The following is a 20,897-nucleotide window of genomic DNA, read 5'->3' on the forward strand; positions in this document are numbered from 1 at the left end:
AGATTTAATAATTCAGGGGTCTTAATGTTATCACATACATACAAATTTGGTTTTATTTAAGGGTAAAATAAACAGCTGAGGTCATTATGAGCAGAAAAGGACTCTCTTCACTCCAGCAAGTTCATTTGTTTGTGAGTTTTGATAACACCAGATGTTTTCTAATGCTGTACAAACAGAAGTCGCTAAAATTTATTGCTGTGAAAAAACAGATACCTTTCTGGAATACTTATTAATATGCAAAGACACAAGACTCAACCAGCGTCTAAACATCAAATTAGAGTCAAACTTCTATTGGAAAATTGAAATATGTCGATTAGATTGAATTCTAACATTAAATTAGAGCTGAACATAGAACAAAATTACTGCTGCTCTATGACATCTTATTTAGAAAAAAAAGAGGCAGATTAAAAAAGAAAACACCAGTATTTCACAGTAGTGCCTAGATTTACTTTTGGAATGCAGTACTGAGGAAAAGGAAATTTAGTACTGAGTTTTACTGATTAAGACTTTCCAATAGGCTGACTTAAGCCCTGTGAGTTCCAGGAAGGACAAAGAAAACCTAGAGCTAGACAGGAGATTATCCTGTCCAGGTGAAAGGCTTATCAGTCATTCATTTTTTTCTTACATCTTTAAATAGGAGAGATGGGCAAAAGACAAAAAGAAAGAAGCCTTGTCCTCTTTGTCTAAGCAATTATTTAATTTCCATCCCTTGGGAAAGCTTCTGGAGAAATCAGCTCCTAGGTCTTCCAAAACACACTTGACTGGCAAAAACAACTACTAACACCACCACCCTCACACTCCAAAAAAGGAAAAGGCACAGATACAGTCTTATACTCCACACACCTCTGTTCAAAGGTCTAACTTGCAGCACTGTGGGAACTATCTAGAAGGCCAGTTCATTCTTAAACTTACCCACAGAATGCACTCAAAGAAATTGCCTCTTGCAAGTCGTCATTCCTCTATTCCTCCTGAGAGGATAGTTTTCACATTATATATTCAATGCTATGAATATATATGTCACAAAGTCATTCCTCTGTAGATCAGAGACCCAAAGAAACACCAGTAGCACAACACTGACTCACCATCCTGTGTTCTCACCAACAGTCCAAAAGGTTTTTGCACCGTGCAGAAGCTATTTGAGGTACCTTGCATATAGTGTGTAAGGACATGGTTGAGAAAAGTTTTTAGTCAAACCCTTAGAAGTGAGCAACTCTGATGAGGAAATTAAAATAGCGCCAAGTTAGGTAAATAAATGCTCAAAAGCCAGGTCATATAATGGCACGTGGGTATAATTGTCATGTCCTTTTTACCATGGGTAGTTCCAACATAAGCCTGGGTAATAAAAGTTTGTGTCTCTAATGAAATACAAAAAGGTCACCTTTAGTGAGTTAAATTGAATGTGCAATAAATCAGGCAGCAAAGCTGCATAGCCGCTGCAACTTGTTTAACTGTCCATTGTATATAACAGTTAAGGGGTAAGGGAGGGAGGGAATCTACACACACAGTTTTTCAGCAGAATTTTGTACTATTCATCCCCACAAAAGAAAACCTTTCTAACCTTCAGGTTTTTGATGCCACTTACAGCATTTTAGAATTTCAAGCTACATTAACTGAATACATGTTTTCTAATAATTCTACCAATAAACAATTCCTGAAGTTACTACAACAATTTCATTACCTGGCCCCATGAGATGGTTTTCCATGTTTTTAAAATCCTCTAATAGGTTTTCAGACTTTTTACCAAAAAGCTTTAGCATTATCCAACAGCATTTCTAATTTTTGCACACACATAATCTAGACAGCAGCCACATGCTAAACTACAGCTTTCCTAAGAAACAGCCAATGTAAGATGAACATAAATAAAGCTGTTGTGCATCATCATAAATAAGAGACCCCTACTTGTTCTGTTGCTAAAAGCCTTGATGTTTTAAATGTCTTTACCCATTATTAAAAAACCTTACATCTCTTATCCTTATCTAATTTTAATAGCTCTCACACTGAAAAATAAATTCAAGTGATTCTATAGTTGTCAACAAGCAAAGCGCATCTCTATTTTGCCTTAAAAATAAAGCAGCTGGGAAGACATGTTTTCAAAGAGAACAGCATAGGCTGATGGGTACATGGCTGAAAGTTGTACCATTCCAGTTAGCACAACCAACTGGCTATTTCAGCCTCCAGCTTTTTATGCATCATACAGGGTATGATTTGAACCTATTAGTCTTCTGAAGACATCAAACACATTTCCATATGACTGTAGGAGTCACTATGTCTCTGGGAAACACAGTACTTCCTGGAATTCTTGACATGCCAAGGAATCAGGGTTATTATTATTGCTCCTCGCTCAGAGCTTTTATTAGCAGTTCTGCCATTAACAGACTGAAATCCAATTCTGGCTAGCCCCTTGACAAGACATTTAAGACAACCAAATACTTACAAAAACTTGTCTTGTACTTTTTGCACCCAGGAAAGTTCAGTTCTTGTTGCTGGCTTGTATTTTGTTGTTTTAATTTTCTACAGAAGACCTAAAAAAAAAAAATCTTCCTCTACAAAATTTTCATGCAGAAACTATAGTTACGAGGACATTTTGTGTAAATAGTTCATATCCATCAAACTTGTATTACATTGTTTGGGGTTTTTTCATCTAAGGTATTGTTCAGCATACCTCTAAGAATCTGCCAACACAACAACAACTTTTACTGTAGACCTGTACAAATACATTTTAAAAAATGCCTTTCATTTGCAGTTTTTAAGGTCTCAAAGAATTTTTAGCATAGCACAGTGCATTTCCATGAATGGATCTCCTATAGCCTCCTTTGAGTTCTGGGCCTCTCAAACTTCCGCAGTCCTACCGGGATGGTTATCGTTCACATGCAGGAGCACAGATCCCCTGTTCAGTGAAATTAATGTAATTAAAAAAGAAGATAAAGGAATCGAGTCATCATCATCCATCTCTCCGATGGGAACAAAGAATGAAAGGTTAAGTTTTTTTCCAAAATGATCTACTTCCACATCTCAATTCCTTTGACTCTGAGAGTCAGTGGGATTTATGAACAAAATCCTGAAAATACTGGACAAATTTTACCAGTCCCAAAGCAGGAAGTCAGTAAGGAGCAAGAGCCAGGAACTGAGCTCATATCTGCTGAACTTAAATCACTACTTTCACCCCAACCTTTCCTTTACTCTTCAGCACCACTGTAATATTTGCAGCCCCAGGGCTACTTTAAAGACTAGAAATAATCTTAATTCTCAAACAGCTGTCTGTCACATTTGATTAGAGAAATGTATTCCAGAATCCAGGTTAGACTTAGCCACAGAGAAATTTCTTCTTTGGTCGAGTTAAAACCTCTTTGGCAAGGTTTTATCAGAATTATAATTGTGGGATGAGGGGAACAAACCCCAAAACCCTTCAATTACCAGTAGGGCTAATGGGCAAGCCATACTATAAAAGGAACTTTTGTTTAACTCTTAGCTGTACAGTTTAAGTCTTCCTGAGCAACTTTCACTCATTTCCCTCTTGCCCAGAATAAAACTTTTACCAATCTAAACTAGGAATGTAAGTTAGTTTCAAGCCTTACCTGTGGCAGTAAATAGAGAGGAAGGTACAACTTAAACAGTATCTAGCATCAATACGTCCAAACATTCTACTTTAGAGTTATGTGTCTATTCTCAAGGCAATAGTTGAAAAAAAATCTGGCTGAACAAGGAGTTTCCTGACTTACCAAACAAGCCAATCATAAAATCAAAAACTATTTGATCAAGACACCTATAGCAATGCCAGCACTGAATAAGTCAGGAAGGGGAGAAGGGGGGCCAGACACACGACCCACAGCCCAAACTATGTACATAGCACAAACCAAAACTGTACAAGTTATCTAAAAGTGTTCTTCAAACAAACTATATACATATATTACATACATGTATGCCTATACATAGCACACACACATATATATACGAAATAAGACTACTTTCTTCTCCCTAATACACTCCTAAGTTAACTATTTACAAATAATGGAATGAAAGAAGAATGAAAACAGAAAAGTCTAAGATGCAATAAAAGAAAATCAAGGGATTGGGGGGAAAGCAGTTTGTTTAGTTTGGGGGCCTGGCAGCAGGGTGAATAAGTAACCAGCATAAAACATAAATGAAAGTTTCTCCAGGGAAAAGAGCTGCATAAATCTGTCCAAAAGAGTGAGGGACTGCTAGACTGCAGAAAAGAAAACAGTACACAAGAGCATTCAGATGTAAAGTGACATACAGAACGCTTCCATCTGGCATAGATATTGAAGAGTTTTAACACACATAAGTCACATCCACAATATAGCTACACAGACTAAGATGTTAAAAAAACCCAAAACAGAACAAAACAAAACCAACCCCCACACCTGCTGACAACAGAAAAGTAGTTTCAAAATGCTTTAAGTATGAAAGAATTTGGTAGGACAAAGGCTAGGACTGATCAGGTACACGGGCCGTTGAACTGCTTATGGAGATTGGCAGAATATGGCAAAGGACAGTACAGTCTGAAGGGTAACAATTACCTGACTGGAGTTGCACTAAACAGATGCTCTTTGAAAGAAACTGGCAAATTAGAGACTGGCATATGGCCCCAATCAATAAATGGAGATAACTCTAGGACAGAGTACAATGGTCACGTAAAAGAATCTAAAATGCAAATAATTCAACACTGAACACATAGTTGTTTTAGATGAGATGCAGCTTTAGAAATTCTACCCAAACACCCTGGCATATATTTTAATCTATTATCACACCTTCAGTAAACTACATATCCCAAGGCGCTCTTCCATTTTTGAGAGAATAAACCACTTCATTTTGTTCAATAAACAGGTTCCTTAGTAAACTGATCTAAAGCCAGTAGATGTCTATGGAAAGACGTTGTTGACTTTGAGATGACTTGGGCTGGGGCCTATAGAAATATTTTTCTGTATATCAAGTTAAAATAAGCCTGAATGCTTGATTTCTAGAGGTACTTGTCAGTTCCCTTTCTTTGGGGCTGCTGACATTAAGTCGAAGGACTTAAGAAATGCAAAAAAAACCCCTTAGCAGTACATCAGTGACATGATGAGAATTGAATATACAATTTTCATTAAAAGGGATGTTATGATCATATTTTTAGTACACTTAAAAGTTGAATAACAACAATTAACACAGCAGATCTGAATTAAATAATCCTATACTATACATATTACAACAACATCTACAGCACCTTGAATTCCAACTACTCTGAATGTGAACATCTTTCTAGGTATCTTTTCTCCCCCAGGTTCTCTTTCAGCTGCTGTGAAATTGTTGAGTTTGCTGGACTGGCTTTACTAAGGCTACTTGTAGAAACTTAGTTGCATCAGGATTTCAGTTGGAGAGAAGCTTCCTCCCACAAGACAGACTTAATGCTTTGGAATTAAGAAACAAAAACCTTATTTTTAACCCTCATTTTAAACAGCTTAACCTAAATCATACTATAAAAAAGTCAGCATTTAAGTACAAGTTTATTGAAGGCTAAGAACATTCTTGGGGGGGGAAAAAGCTTTATTATAAACTGATTCCCATTACATTAAAAGTATACTGTTCCTCCATGCAAAGTACAACATCCATCTCCTGTTAAGTGGTAAGTAAAACGTCTGTTAATCAGGAAAGCATCTTTAAAATCTGCAGAAAAATTTCCAAACCAAAAAATATTGTGAAGTTTAACTCTATCAGCCTGTTAAGAAATATATTTTTTTGAAGGTCCAGGAGAACACCTTACTCCTTTTATACCTAATCATGTGAAGACAAACTCTTAAGGCAGTGAGCATGACTACAGTGGAGGAAAAAAATGTGTCTCCTTATTCTGGGGTGAGCAGAGTCCTACAGTGAGGTGTCACATTGGGCAAGCACTCTACAGAAAAAAGTTTTCAGGTAACCATAACTCATTAATTCATTCAACTTATTTTTCTTCTACCAATGCTTTTAAGTTGTCTGAGGGCTACTTGAAGGTTTAATGATTTCTTTTTTAATATAAAACACTTGAGCAATAATGGGTCCTAAGGCAGCATTGATTTATCAATATGCTACCTCAATATATTAACACTCCACTCTTTTTGCCCAATTTTGTGCAATTACAGGCAAATCCCCTTGAAGAAAGCTAGAAGCAATCAAACACCTAGAAGCAATCAAGACCTAGAGTGATAAGCACAAAATGGAACTAAAAAGGTCCTTCTTAAACTGGTTACCCTGCCCAAATGGGAAGGGCTGCAAGACTTACTGCTGTGAAGCTGCCAACAAAAAGGGCAGATAAGGATGGTTCAGAGTCATCACTGCCAACAGCCACAGACATCAGCTTGTTACACAGACAACTGTGGACTGGTGTCAGGACAAAAACCTGGTTATGATCTTAAGTAGGTGATGTTTGGTCAGTGCATACCCTCAGAAATTCACAGGACCTCAATTATCTGAGGTCCTCTTCCAAATTTGTTTGATGTTGATCCATAAATTTGAAGGGAGGACTGATAGACAGAAACACAGCATGATTACATAAGGTCTGTGATTTAGGAAAGGATGCCAAAGATACAGTAACACAATGAAGGACAAGGGGGACCAAGTTACACAACTCAGGAAGATGAGGGACCCCCTAGAATGCTTAACTAAGTCCGGTCTCATTAACATCCTTTTATATAATCTCATTCATTGATGAAAAAAGTCCCATTTAAATCAAGACTTTTTATGTTCCAGAGTTCTTAGTGAAAGATTCCTCTAGAATGTCACAAACTATAATTTAACAAAAATTCCTATATAACAGTATTAAGAAAATTGCAATACTCTATGCTGGAGGTATAGTTACTCAATTTAACTAACCTTCTAGGTCTTTTCCAAAACAAACTTTCAGTTGTGCCATTTAGGTCAAATCTCCTGATACACTAAAACAGTAATAAAGACAAGCTTATAGATGACTACATAGAATTGTATGTATGGCTACATAGAGTCATGCCCTGGAAATAAAGCTGAAAAAAGGGAGAGGAAGTAACAGTTAAGTTTCACAGTTGTGTTTTGCTTATTCCTGAACTAAACCAAATGCAAAAAGATGATGAGTTTTCATTACTCTGGGAAATCCAAGCAAGATAGAATATTGAATCTTGTATTAATCAAATAACAAATGCTACACTTTTACATATGAGAAGTCTCGGTTCAGAAAAGCAGCAAGTGGCTTCTTGAAGATAAAAGGCAAAGAATTTGTATAATGGCTATGGGACCTCCATACACTAATTAAGGCAGTCAAATGCTTTAATCCAGAATGGAATCCATCTCACAGCTCTGTCTCCATGTAGCCCAACTGCACAGAAAACCTGCTAGAATACAGAATTCATCTTTTTATTAAAGTTTCTAAGATATATGCAGTAATTCTAGTAAGCACACACTTTAAAAAAAAAAAAAGGTGCTGTATCCCCATGGGTATCTTAAAAACTGTTTTCAATCGCTTCTAGTTTTAGTTATAAGGCTGACACCACTTTATTATATTTTGAAGATAGTATTTACTCCTAGGTAAACTATACAGTGTAACTGAGTTTGCCAACATGCAATATTATCATCTTTATTTTTATTGCAAATAAGAAAATAAAAAGGTTTAAGCCAAAGGGAAATATTCAAACATTTATGTGAATATTTCATCTTACAGCGTACTTCTGTTTTCAGCACTTCTGAATTATAGCTATTCTTTTCTTTTTTAAATCACTCTGTACTATTCATTTAATGTATACTTTAGTAAATTAATGATCTAAAACATCTATTACTACATACTAAAAGACACTGAAACAGCTGAATTTGGCCTCCATGTCAAAGTTACAAGCAAAATGAACCACAACCAGGAACTGAATTCAGCGTTCAATTTCCAGGTTTGATTCCAATATTTTTTTTAATTGCCTTTAAGGAGTCAACTGTATTTCACAGAATTAAGCAAAAGTAGTAGCAAGGTCAGAATGACAGAGCTAGTTCCATGAACTAGTTCTCTTAAGAACAAGATGAAGAGAAAGATTTTTGAACATGGGATCACATCTCATTTGCAACACCACAAATCAAAATACTGTGTACTGTGAAGAAAGCTTAGTGGGTTTTTTCCCCCAAAACGGGCATTTCAAGCCACTTCCCAAAATTATACAGTATATTTGGCATAAAGGTTTCTTCCTTTTCTTTTATAAATCTGAGCCTATGTATCCTAGAAAAGAGACTAGGTGCCCAGACTACCTCTCCATAAACTGAACAATTACAAGCAAAAAACTGTAAGAGGACACAGTCACATTTATATTCACACCTTGAACATTAGAACCCACCTTTGTTGTAAGACCTTCATTCTGTTACTGGAGATCAGCTCCAGAACATTAACAAACATTGATAAGCAAATCTAATACTCCACAGTTGTAGTAGCAGGAACCAGAAGGTCCTATGAGATAATCAGTTTATGCATACCATTTGTATCTAGTTTTTCTTCTTAAGCTACTCAGATACCATCCTTCCCCCCCGCCCCCAACACTTTTCTTAAAGAACTAAATAAAAAAAAATTTAAAATCACAATACTATAACAGAGTAATAGTAAAAGCAAGTGGTGCTATTTCTGTACAACTATTTATGTAAAAGAATTAGTACAAGGGTAGGAAATTAGCTTTATTATGTGCAAAGTACAGATTTCTAAACACAGAGATTTATTTTAGCAACAACAAAATCTAAAATGAAGGTATGAAGCTCAGATTTATTTTGAGCAAGTTTATCAAAATGAGTGCAGCACCACATAAAATTTTCTGTTTGCCACTTAGCTGTCAATTCTGCAACTCCTTACGTACTTGCCTATCTTTAGATACCCAAGTAGTTCCCTTGGGATCAGTCCATAAATTCTGTGCTACCAGCATCTGGGGCGCATGCTTTCCATCCTTAGCCCTTTGCCTGCAACCGTAGATTACTCTTCTCTCTCCACTGGCTTAACTGTAAGATTAACTTTTAAGTCTGTTTGTTTTCTTTTCTGCTCTTTATATTTTTAAATAGATATTCAATCTTCCTTATGTTGGGTGCTACATATATAAGATAGAAAGAAGAAACAGAAATAATATCACATTTAAAGAAACAGAAAAATATTGTTAAGAATCAGTAATAGCATAGTGTGCTTTGAAAAGACAAATTATCCCAGGGCCAAAACAGGATTTCAATATGACTGTGCACTAATTAGTTCATTTACATATGTCTTAGAAAACTGTACATACCACAACTTCAAATAAAATTTAGTCCCAATAGAATTTAACAAAAACAATTAATTTTCTTTTCTCAAAATAAATACCTATTATATTCTATCATCAGTAATTCATTCCTTGTGCAAAGAAGCTATAAAATTTACAATTGCATTTTGAGTCTTAGATTTTTTAATCAAGTTATGACAGATCAAAGTATTTCCTGCCAATCAAAAGAAAGGCTATTAACATCATTGACTTGATTTAACGTTTGGAGAAGTTTCATCTTCACTTCAGATGAAGAACTTCAGCAGTCACTGAAAAGACATGCTTTCCTATTTACTGCTTTTCTTCATAGGGAAAAAACACCAAACCACCAACAAAAACAAGCACACAAGAAGAAACCCACCAGCAGTGGTTAAGTATCCACAAACCCCATTGCTAATTTAGAGTCAGTCTCTCAGAAGACTGCCATCCTTCAACACAGCCAGGTAAGAAGCTGAACTAAACACCACTGTATATCTAAACATAGCTATTCAGATGCATAACTGATATCACTAAAAAAAAAGAAACCAAGCCACCACATTCAGAACAAGTCCAAGCATCACTGGGGAGTGAATTTAATCTTTTTTATATTCTACCACTATGAACTTTACCTCCTTATATGCACCATAACTTAACACAGAATAGCAAATCCTCCTGAACTGCCAGAACTCAATTCCAAGTCACAAGTTTCTGAACTTCTCAGGTATGCAAAAATGTGATACCATGCCCACTACGTGAATACACTAAGTATACATTAAGTTCAGACATGCTTCAAATCTGGGCACAATTGAACTCAAGCACCAAAGTTTATAAGCAGTTTTTCTAACTAGGAAAAAATATTTTACAAGGCAAGTATCAACTTGTTATAAAAACCTCTAAGAGTTTGAGCTTGGTCTTCAAAATCTCATGTTCCTTGCTTTCTAACAGCAACCTGTGTAGCTTTAGTCATGCATAGCTACCTTTTATAGCCTCTCACATGTCATCTGAAAGCAGTGGAGACAGGCTAGCTCCTCTGGAGATGCTCTAAGTCACACACTGCGCCAGCTTTTCCACTCTTCTGAATATGAAGGGAGCCAAGGACAATTAGTCAACTCACTGGGCTAAGTTATGTGCCTAGAAAGAGGAGAAAACGTTGAGTCTTGATCAAAAGACATGACATGATACGTGAGAGTACCAAACCAGCCACATGGTGAAGAACAATGATAGGATAAACACAGTTTCTGCCCTTTACCAAGACCCTGTAAGTAAACAAGCTTTTTCTCCCTACACTGATGCCTTTCTCCTTTGAGCCAGAAGAGAGAGAAAAGCAGCAACACAAGATCCTTATTAAACAAACATTCTCAAATTACAGGGTGTGCAGGGGTACACCCAGGTCTGTTAAAAAAAACACAGCAAAACAGATTTACTTCAGCACTGGCAAATGCCCAATTTATTTTATCTCCTCGCTTCAAAAAAAAAAAGACTTAGAAAATGTCATTGTTTAGACAGCTTACCATAAAACTCAGACAATTTCCCCTGCCATAATGAAATTATAGATTGGTTTACAAAAACATTAAGCATAGAACTATAAAAGTTTACCATTTTGCATTTAATGAAATGCTACAGCTCCAGTCTTAGAAAGATTTATGCATATACTCAACTTGATACAGGTGAGGCATTCCACTGTGAAGGCTGTTATGCAGAAGCAGTAACAGCTGGTATAAACCAACATTAATTTGAGGCACATAGTTGTTATAATAGTTAGAAGGGGTTTTCATTTGTGTTTAACATCACTTTTAGGCATGAAACACACTCTTATTAACACAAAATAACTCCCACGTTAAGTTAGATGCACTGGCAAACCACAGGAATAACACCTTTTTTGTTCATTTCTACTTTCAAGTTTTCTATCACTGATACACTTTATTATTATATTCCAACTAGAAACAGAAATAGGAGGCAGATGTTTCTTAGCCCTGATTTTCCTTGTTTAGTTCCAAATCCATGCTTTTTCACCTACAGACCGCAGAGCGCTTCACTAGAGTACCTGAGGGAATGTACGACAGAAGTAGAAAGCAAGAGCCATGGGGAGAAAAAAGGGAGACAAAAACTCAAATCTTTTGGTATAACTTAATATTTTTCCATGTTTAAGTTAAGTAGTAACATGTTCTGCCTCCTATATTATAGATTTCCAATACATTATGCTCAAAGCAAGTCAGTGAAAAATCTTCTAAGCATTTTTGCTGTTCATAAATTACTATCTTCAACAGCCATTTGAGCAGTCATACCTTCAGAAGCTTCTCATTCTGCCCTTAAGTTACAGTATGAACTCTGCTATTTTTCTAGTTACTTTATAAGAAAAAAGGAAGTTAGTTTTCCTCCAAAATTCTCAATTGTCAAGACCTCTTTTTAGTAGATTTTTATGCTTTATAATTCCTGTCACAAAATGATTTCTGAGTCACTAGACAGAACCACAACAAATTTGAGTATTAATAAAACACATCCCTTTATTATGTGCAAGAATTTTGAAGGGAAGAATTCTTATGCTTTAACACAGGCATGTGTTAAAAACCAGATTAACTAGAGAAAAGAAAAACTTTCAGAGTCAGCATTAATCCATAGTCTCTTCTGAAGCTCACTCCCTTGGTAACTAGGTATTGGTTTGCCCAAGCTGCTCAGATTAATTACATTACTACTTTAGTAAGTCTTATTATCAATGGAAAGATGTTAACATGAAGACAAAATATGGAAAGGCTCCAGTACCTCTGAAAACCCTGAGGGCTGTAGCAAACACAGGAGAAGAATGAAACTCCCTTCCTCCCGCCCCCTAACTATCACTCCCATAAATCCCATGAAACTGGGACTGTGGGTATTTAACCAGAAAATACAAAGAAACAGTGAATAACATACCAAGAGCTACCTTAAAAAAAATAATGAAAGCCTCATTTATTTTTTGCATGACGGTATGAAGTAAATACTAGTTACATAATGACAGGATTCTACAAAATCTGTTCAGATGCTACATGAAAAAAAGTTTGTGTAGTACTTCAGCATTACTTGGCTAGCACATGCATGCCAGAACCCGTGGCCAACACACTACAAAGACATTATGTTGTTGTAATTGCCCATTAGCCATCACAGGTTTCTAGGTTGACAAATAGGTAGCCACCCACACCTAAGCCACCAGAGATGCACACTTGAGTCTGCTCTGAAACGCTTAGGGAAGAATACCAAGATAATCCTGTCCAAGCCAAAACAGGATCACCAAAAAACAAGAAACATCAAACAAAACTTGCAAATCTTTATTTCCAACCTGAAGAGACATACAAACAATATCTACACAAACCTCAAGTAAATTTTCAACAGCATCTAGATGACCTAGGATATGAAGTCATATTTCTGTGGCACAGGCAATAACACCTCAATGTTCAAAAGATTTGAAGACAATATTAAGAGAACAAGTTGACTATAACAATCCTGCCCCTACTATTAGATAATACACAACTAAAATATTGTCCTACCCATAGAAGCATTGTGTTACCTTGATATATATTCCCTGGACAGTTGCATCTAATTTTTCTGAGAATACCACATTAGATTTATTTCTATTGAGAAATAAATCAACTGAAGAGACTGAACTTCCCTCTACAGAAAAGCTGCGTGCTGCTACCAGCTAGTATTGTTCTCAGCATGCCAGTGGGATAAAGAAATACTGAGAATAATTTTCTAACAGGACACTGTTTCTTCAACAGTGAAGAGCATTAGCTGTATGCAATTTCACAAGTCCAATTGAAATCATTAAGGTCCTTTGCCAAAACAGCCATACATACCAAAAGTGACCCAAATTTATGTTTTCAAGAATGCAGTAGATGACCAAGACTACCAATACTAGAATGTTAAATACTCTTTTGAAATGTGTAACTTCTTTTTTCTATTTAGTACAGTACAAATAATTAGACAATTCTTGGACTATACCCTTTGGCTGGCACCCTGTTTTTGTTTGCAACATGTTCTTGAAATTTCTGAATTATTTGACTAGGAAGTTAGTCTGTATATATGTACAGCCACTTCTCATTGTGGTTCCATGCCTCAAGCAGCCATCACATTGTGTGCAAAAGAGAACAGTCTGACAAATACAGGAAGTTTTACTTGCTATTCATTTTACATCTGTGTAACTGAACAATCCAGTCTACTCTCTCAGAAGCCTGAGTGGCAGCAAAAGCAAACATTTCTAGTCCATCTACTTCGGATTGAAGTCATTTTCTGCACAATAGAAAGAGACGGGAACTTGAAGGAAACGTGAAAAAGTAACCTATGAAATACATTATTGAAAAGTCTCGACTTTAACACCAGCCATATTACAGCTGTGCCTATTCTGAGCCTCCAAGTAATTATATGCAATGAATGACTAATGTCTTAGAGGACCATTTATTAAATCAAACTGTTTTTCCTGGTTAGCATGTTGTATTATTTATATTATATTGCACTTACAGGCCATGGTGCCATTATGCAAATTAGATACAAGCAAAGAGACAGATTTTATGTTGTTAAAGTCAGCACTAAGTAAACCACTACCTTCAGAATAATCTCAGAAGCTTTCTCATTGCTTGGACAAAAATAAAGAAGTTTATGAAAACCAGTATAGAGTTGCTGAACTACAAATATATGCTTGCTTCAGTCAAAAACAAGGTATGGGAAAGTAGAGGGAAGAGAAAGTACTCAAAGGTTTGTTGGTCATCTTATTCCTGAAAAAGGCAAATCTTCTGAATGTGTTAACCTGGATGTTAAAAATTTACTGCATTTGAATCTGTAAAAATCAGTTTAAGTTAGATGACAATGCCACAGCACATGATTTGCCTATTTAAAGCATTAACACTCACTTATGGACTTATTGCATTGCCTTAGAAGCAGCAATGCTCAAAGGCAAGATCATGTGCCACAATTACATGCTCTACATTGGTGTTGCATTACTGGTAATCAGCAATACCAATGAGAAATTTATATGGCATTTTAAAAAACCTTTATGCCCCAAAATATAGATTTTTTTTTTTTCCAAACTGCAAAGAAATAACAGTTTTCAAATCAGGCATTTTAGTGCATAAAGTCAAGTGCTGCTAATTAAGAGAATAAATGATGAATTCCAGCCTCATTCATTAAACAAAATCGCATTTAACTGGGTTTTATTAGATCAAATCTAAAGTTTGAAATAAAGGTTATTCTATTTTGAAAAGCTTCTAACATTTTTATAGTAAAAATAATACTTTTCTGATCATATCAGATTTCAAACTTTCAAAGCATTTTACAAGTCTTATGCCAATTTTGCAAATCCAGAAACTATATTAAAACCAGTTAAATGACCTGTCAAAGAAACACACATAAAGAACCAACAGCAGGAGTCTGAAGAACTTCCAGGTTTCTTAAGACCAAAGCATCATCACTTTCACTACCAGATCTGCATACCTGGGTATAACAGCAAGGGAAACAGGGCTATAAATCAAACAAAAATAAAATCCTCTCTCCTAAATTACTTTCTTTCCTATCAAGCCAGCAAAACTACAGAGATGGATTCTCACAGAAATAAAGTTTTACTAATAAGTTTCTTCAGCTGAAGTTGTATCTGACATTAATGAGTGAAAACATTTAACAGGAAACAATTTTATTTTTTTTAAATTAGAAGTGGTGGTTATACATCTTAAATAATTGGAATCAACAGGGCATATGACCAAATGACTTAATTATTTGACAAATTTCTTTTCCCCCCTCACTCTTCAATTCATGTGTTATCGTGTGAAATTAGAATGTTGCTATTAAAAACCCAGATCAAACAGGAACACTAGTTTTCATTTATACTTTGACATAAATTAGCACAAATGTGCACATAGACACACACTTTGCAATAAGACTGTTTTCTATTCACTTAGTTTAAGTTTCTTTTAGATTAAACTCAGCTCAAATGCAACTCTGTTCATTTGTCTATAGTCAAAACTTGCAAAGTACCTAGATAAACTTAAAACTGATTTGGTCACTTCAACTCTATTTTGTGCATAGACAAAGCTTACTATAACTTGATAATAAGCCAAACTATTTTCAGCCACAAAAATTATTTTTGAAGCACAGCCTAATGCTTAAAGCATGAGACTGAAAATCCAGACATTTTTAAGTGGAAACCAATTTCACCACAGATCACTGAGTGACTCTGGGCAAGTTAATTAACCTCCCTGCAATCTGTGAAATTGGGATAATACCTACCTCACAGTGAGGCTTAATTCATTAATGCTTATGAAATGATGTGAGATCCTTAGATGGACATACTATAGAAATACAAACAAGCTTAGTATTTCAAACAGTATTTTAGAAAACAATTCCTATTTGAAAACACACCTCACTCCAAGTAAAATGTCAATTCCTAAGTAGTATTTGAGTGACTTCCAGTGCACTGAAAATATATTTGACATCATATAAACATCACAAGCAAAATAACAGAAAGGCTACATATCACATCTTTTCCTTCAGCTATGCACAGAATTATTACTCTGCATTTGTAGAATTCATCAGATACTCATCAGCTGCAACTACATACTTTGAAGAGTTCCTCAGTCTGCCAGTCCACCAGAATTTTTCTCAATTCAGAACCTAGTTCTGACTGCAAAGCTGTAAAGCTCATTCCCAGTGTAGCTCCAGTGCAAATATTAAAACATTTCACTGTACCTGATTTTTATGTATTATCTAGCCCCCTGATTCTTATCTGCCTTCAAGAAAAGAGTGCAATAGGAAGTAGTTCATTCCAAGAACTGTGAGGTTAGAGATGAAACCTGAATAAACAAGGTATGCAGCAGTTATCACAAGAGGTTACCACAGTTATTCAGGAAGAATGGGGATTTTGAGAAGATGTAGCAAGTGTTATGAGAACCAAAATTTTTTTCTTCCATCTGTCATGATTGGCAAATTCTTGGCAGCATACTTTAACTGAGTACTCGTCTATCTTAAAGGGCAGTGGGTTTTATGTCACAAAATTCTGCAAAATATAAAATTGAAAGTAGTTCTAACTCCCCTCCCCACCTCCCTGCCAAACACCCATACATCATTCTTCTTACACCGCTTGCTCTCTTTAATTAAAACATGCTCTTCTGCTTCTGAAGTCATTAATGCTTGCACTTATTTTCAGTTTGGTTTGGGTTTTTTTATATTTCCAGTAAGAACAATGATTTTTTTTTTTTCTCCTTTATTGCATAACTACAAGCTGCTGCTGTGTAACAGGTTCTATTTCAACAACTTTAGTGTTTCACTGAGCCTTCACAATCTCTAACATATTGAAGGTCTGGAAAAATGTCTATAATCCACTAGGTATGCCTAATATTGCCCCCTCCCCACCCCCTGCCAAACTGTTGCTAATACAAATATTGCAAGTGGATCATTCAGTGCATTTTTAACACTTCATTTGACATTCTTACCTAAGCTAATTTAACAGAAGATTGTTTCATATAAAGAGAGCATCTAGAATGATTCATTATTCAAATGAAAAAAAGATTTTGTTCAAGCCTTTCTTTTCAAATGAAACTCCAGGGGAACTTCATATTTTGACCTCTTAAAAGTTCTAATCTTCTGATAACCATGCCATCAATCGCAAGTTTCAATAGCAAACAATAATAATATGACTCATGGCAGTACTTTGTCACTTGTACATAGACAAGTCTATTAATCAAATCAAAAGCAATAATATTATAATACCATGTTACAAGTACTGTGGTATGCTTTAAACAAAGCTCCTGAATGTATTCTATCTTGCAGAAAATAGGTACCAAAAAACCCCCCAAACCAGATGCAACACTTCTAGTACAAATAGAAATATTTACATTGTCAAGAATCATTAAAATAAACATTGTTAGTACCACATCTTTAAGGCTCTAGCTAATGAGCTTCACGTAGTTATCCTTTATGCTATAGTGTACACTATTTTCTTAATGCTTTTCAGAAAGTTTTAACATACTTTAATCAGCTACGGCATGCAAGCATCCTAATTCAGGGAACACTTTCAATCATTTTTGTGATGTCTTCTAGCAACCAGTTTTTTCTTGTGTTTTAATCACTATGACAGAAGGTCTGAGTGTAAGTAACTGAGGCCACAAAACCATTAGCAAACTCTTCTAACAACTCACTGATGCCCAACTGCAGGATTTTTATCCAGAAATGGCAGATATACAAATTGTTTGGCCATGTGCCAACACCTTCAAGCCCAATCACCAAGACCACAATAGAGAATTAATAAATAAATTACCAAAGAAGCAGCTACTACTTTACTGTATAGTTAAGGAGTACATTTCTTAAGAAGAAATACAAAGCAGCAGCTTGCCTTGATAGACAGCCCCAGCAGGTTTTTGGTCTATTTAGTACTGCGAGAGCTCATCTTAGCAATTATATTTTCTATTTTGAATATGTTTTAATGGGACTGTTAAAGGAAGCAGCAGGCAAAACTGCAGAAAAACTAAATAGCTGCAAGGACACTGTTACTTAAATATAAATTTCTCTCATTGGTAGTACATACTTGGAACATTCTCAAAATAGAAAAACAATGCTTTTCCATGTACTTGGAAAAGGTTACAAGAAATATCATTATAACGTAACATACAGATCATCATATACTACACTGTTCCACAGTCTCTTCAAAATGTCACAAGCATCCATGACTGAACATATCTTTGTAACGTCTAAGCGGTAAAAACATTTAGATAAAAGCATTGATCTTGTAAGAGAAGAACCTATTTTGTTTATTAAATTCTTGTACATGTTCCTCTTTCTAAACAACATTATGCTTCAGAGTTAATATTTTTATAGTAAGTGTTTACATAATGCATATTAACTATGCTGATGACAAACTTTTTCTTCAAGCTTGGAAGCCAACAAAAAAAAATCCCTGTAACTCATATACTCAAAAATTATTTTTGCTGTTTCCATTGCTGAAGTACACACACACGCACTGAAAATGACAATTCAATACTGTGACACTTAGAAATACAAGTGAAGCAATTATCATTCTTTAGAGCTCGATGACTCCTTTCTCAGCCTACTGAAACACAGTTTACAGAAAACTAATTTCGTTATTGATTAAGGAACATTAATAAGGAACTTCTTTAAGTCAAGAGTTACTGAATACCTAAATACAACAGTGATCAAATATAAATGAATAATAATGTCGGCCAAACTGACAAACTGAACTGCAAAAATACACATTAACACTGTTAGAAGTTCCTACTTCAACTCTCTTCTGTTGGAAAAGTGTTTCAAGCAAATGAAATACTTGGCCACCTATTTGTCTATCCCTTGATTTCTTTTCCCCAGTATTAGAAAACTACAAACTTTAACTGTTTGTTCAAAAGTCAAGTATTTTGGGGACTTTGTCTCCTAAAAAGTATATATTTTCAACTGAAAGGTGTTAAAATTCAGTTGAAGGTTAAGCACATAAATTAGTAACAAACAAGCAAATCCTGTGGCACTTGCATACAAACAGAGAGACCTCAATAATCTGAAGGAAGGAAGGAATTCTTTGACAAGAGGTAAAAGTAGAAAAAATTCTCAAAACAGCATTGTCAAAGGAAACTATAATGTCAGCTAGTTTCTTTGGGGATTTGTGTTTCAGCTTCAGAGAGTTATTTCAAGAATCATGCACCTTATGTATTTGAAGTGTTATCAATATTAGAATTTGATGTTTCTCTAAACAAAGTATGTCTAGTGTTTTTTCAGGCACTTCTCTAAACTTTAACTCTGAACAATCAGTTGTTGAGGAACAACTTCTTAATAAAAGTTACAATACCCTGCTCTCAAGATAAGGCAGCAAGACTCTCTAGTTCTGTACTAGTATTAAGGCAATTTTTCTTGGCAGAACAAGTTAGTTTTCAGAATGTTTTAGATATAAATCAGTGATTTCTTACTTATAAAGTAAATAAAATTACCCTTTAATTTGAAGGCCAGCATACTGTCTTCAAAGCAACTCATACACTGGTTTAAAAGAGGTACAAGTGGCAACAGAGGACGATAGAGTACATATGAATTCTGAAACAACTAATAATCACACTATTTGTGAAAAAGCCTGATTTCCAAGGGTTAAGCAAATGCTTCCAATTAGCCATCAATTATTGCAAAGCCACCCTGTGCCTTACGTTGATTTGAAAGAAAGCACAGTCCCATGAACTGGAACTAAGTGCAGACAATTTATGTGCAAAACCATTCAAGTAACTACTAAGAGCTTTCAAGAAATACCTGGCAATGGAAATACTTCTGTTGGTGTTAACTGCTCTGGACAATACAGCAATGTTCTTTTTTTATCTCTAAGACCTCCTTTGTGGTGCTCAGTCTGCTTGGAATACCCTTCCAAATTCTGTTTTTCAAATCACTACCACCTTCAAACAATTGCTGACCAAAATGTTTCTGAAACACAGCTTTCATGACGATGAGCAGACATCGGGTTGGGAGGCACCTCCATGACATTCATGTAGTTTGTACAGGTAAGTGTGTGACGCTCATCTGTGCCACTTTTTACCCTCCAGCTGTACGTTAGAAACCCATTTGTCTGTCAAGTCCATCAAAACTGATGGGCCTAAACTGACTATTTTCTGCGACATACAAGTGAGTTAAGATGATAAAGATATTAGGAGCAATTAACTACTCATTTTGATAACAATTTTACTGAACTCTGGTATAAAGTTAGGACAGTTGTGTTGTTATAAAGCCAATTGATCAGTATCATACTAAACCTTAAGTGATCCTAAAACTAATCTCATTTTGCTTAAAATTGAGTAATATATGTATTAAAAATTTTAGACTAATAAATGTAATAACTTTTTCATTTTCACTGTACTCTACAATTTTCTTGTATTCTTGTACCAACATGTAAACATCTCTCAATATAAAAAGATTTAAAACTCCAAAACCCTTTAACACTAGTAAATAAAGCATATGTTTAGCTATGAGAAAAAAAAATTACTCTGCTAGAATTACCTTGCTGAAATAAGTCAAGAAAAAACATAACAAAAAAGTGGATTTTGACATTTCATATTTTGCTGAATACCATTACTGCAGAGGCAATCACTGTCTCTTACATATAAATTAACAGCCTACCATCTGTCAAGTGTTCAGATAATCACAGGGTTTAATGCACAATATGGTTATTAGAATGTGACCTGACAAAAAGAAAAAGAACACAACCTAATTTGGACTACGAAATCTATGATCTCACTTGCAAATGACAGTTTGACAAGCTATTATTCTGCATTTTGGCTTCTACAGTAAAAGCAATTTTACGCATACATAATTCTATTAGTCATACAGCCAACTGCCTGTGGAAGATTACTTCAAACTATAAAATTTGCTTGGTCATTCAGGATTTTGAACTTACACAAATATTTGCACCATGAATAGGAATCTAATGATCTGCATATATACACTAATAATCACACTATTTGTGATTAAAATAATAATAAATAAAACAGAAGTCACTACACAAAATAATCCTCTGTGATGCTACCATTAGCTATTTTACAGACTTCCCACGTAGATTTTCAAGAAAGCATGCAAAAAGTCATTAAACCCATTAATTACCTATATATCAACTGATATCAGTTGTTTCAGAAGTACAGTGTACAGGGCAGTTCTGTATGCAGTCTGTTTCACATACAA

General features: G+C 35.2%; 1 protein-coding gene across 8 annotated transcripts in view; it reads right to left on the minus strand.

Moving 5' to 3' along the window:
* FHIT (fragile histidine triad diadenosine triphosphatase) overlaps positions 1-20,897 on the minus strand; it is a 615,120-nt gene that overhangs the window by 556,146 nt on the left and 38,077 nt on the right. The window contains exon 1 of one of the 8 annotated variants that reach the window (XM_075762305.1): positions 15,808-15,887. The exons of 6 other annotated variants lie outside the window; for them this stretch is intronic. The gene's annotated coding sequence lies outside the window, so the exon portion shown is untranslated. Of the gene's footprint in view, positions 1-15,807; positions 15,901-20,897 lie in introns of those variants that run through there. One more of the 8 variants, XM_075762297.1, reaches the window with a different exon arrangement.

The sequence above is a fragment of the Balearica regulorum genome, chromosome 10, assembly GCF_011004875.1.
Source record: "Balearica regulorum gibbericeps isolate bBalReg1 chromosome 10, bBalReg1.pri, whole genome shotgun sequence".
Classification (NCBI taxonomy): Eukaryota; Metazoa; Chordata; class Aves; order Gruiformes; family Gruidae; genus Balearica; species Balearica regulorum.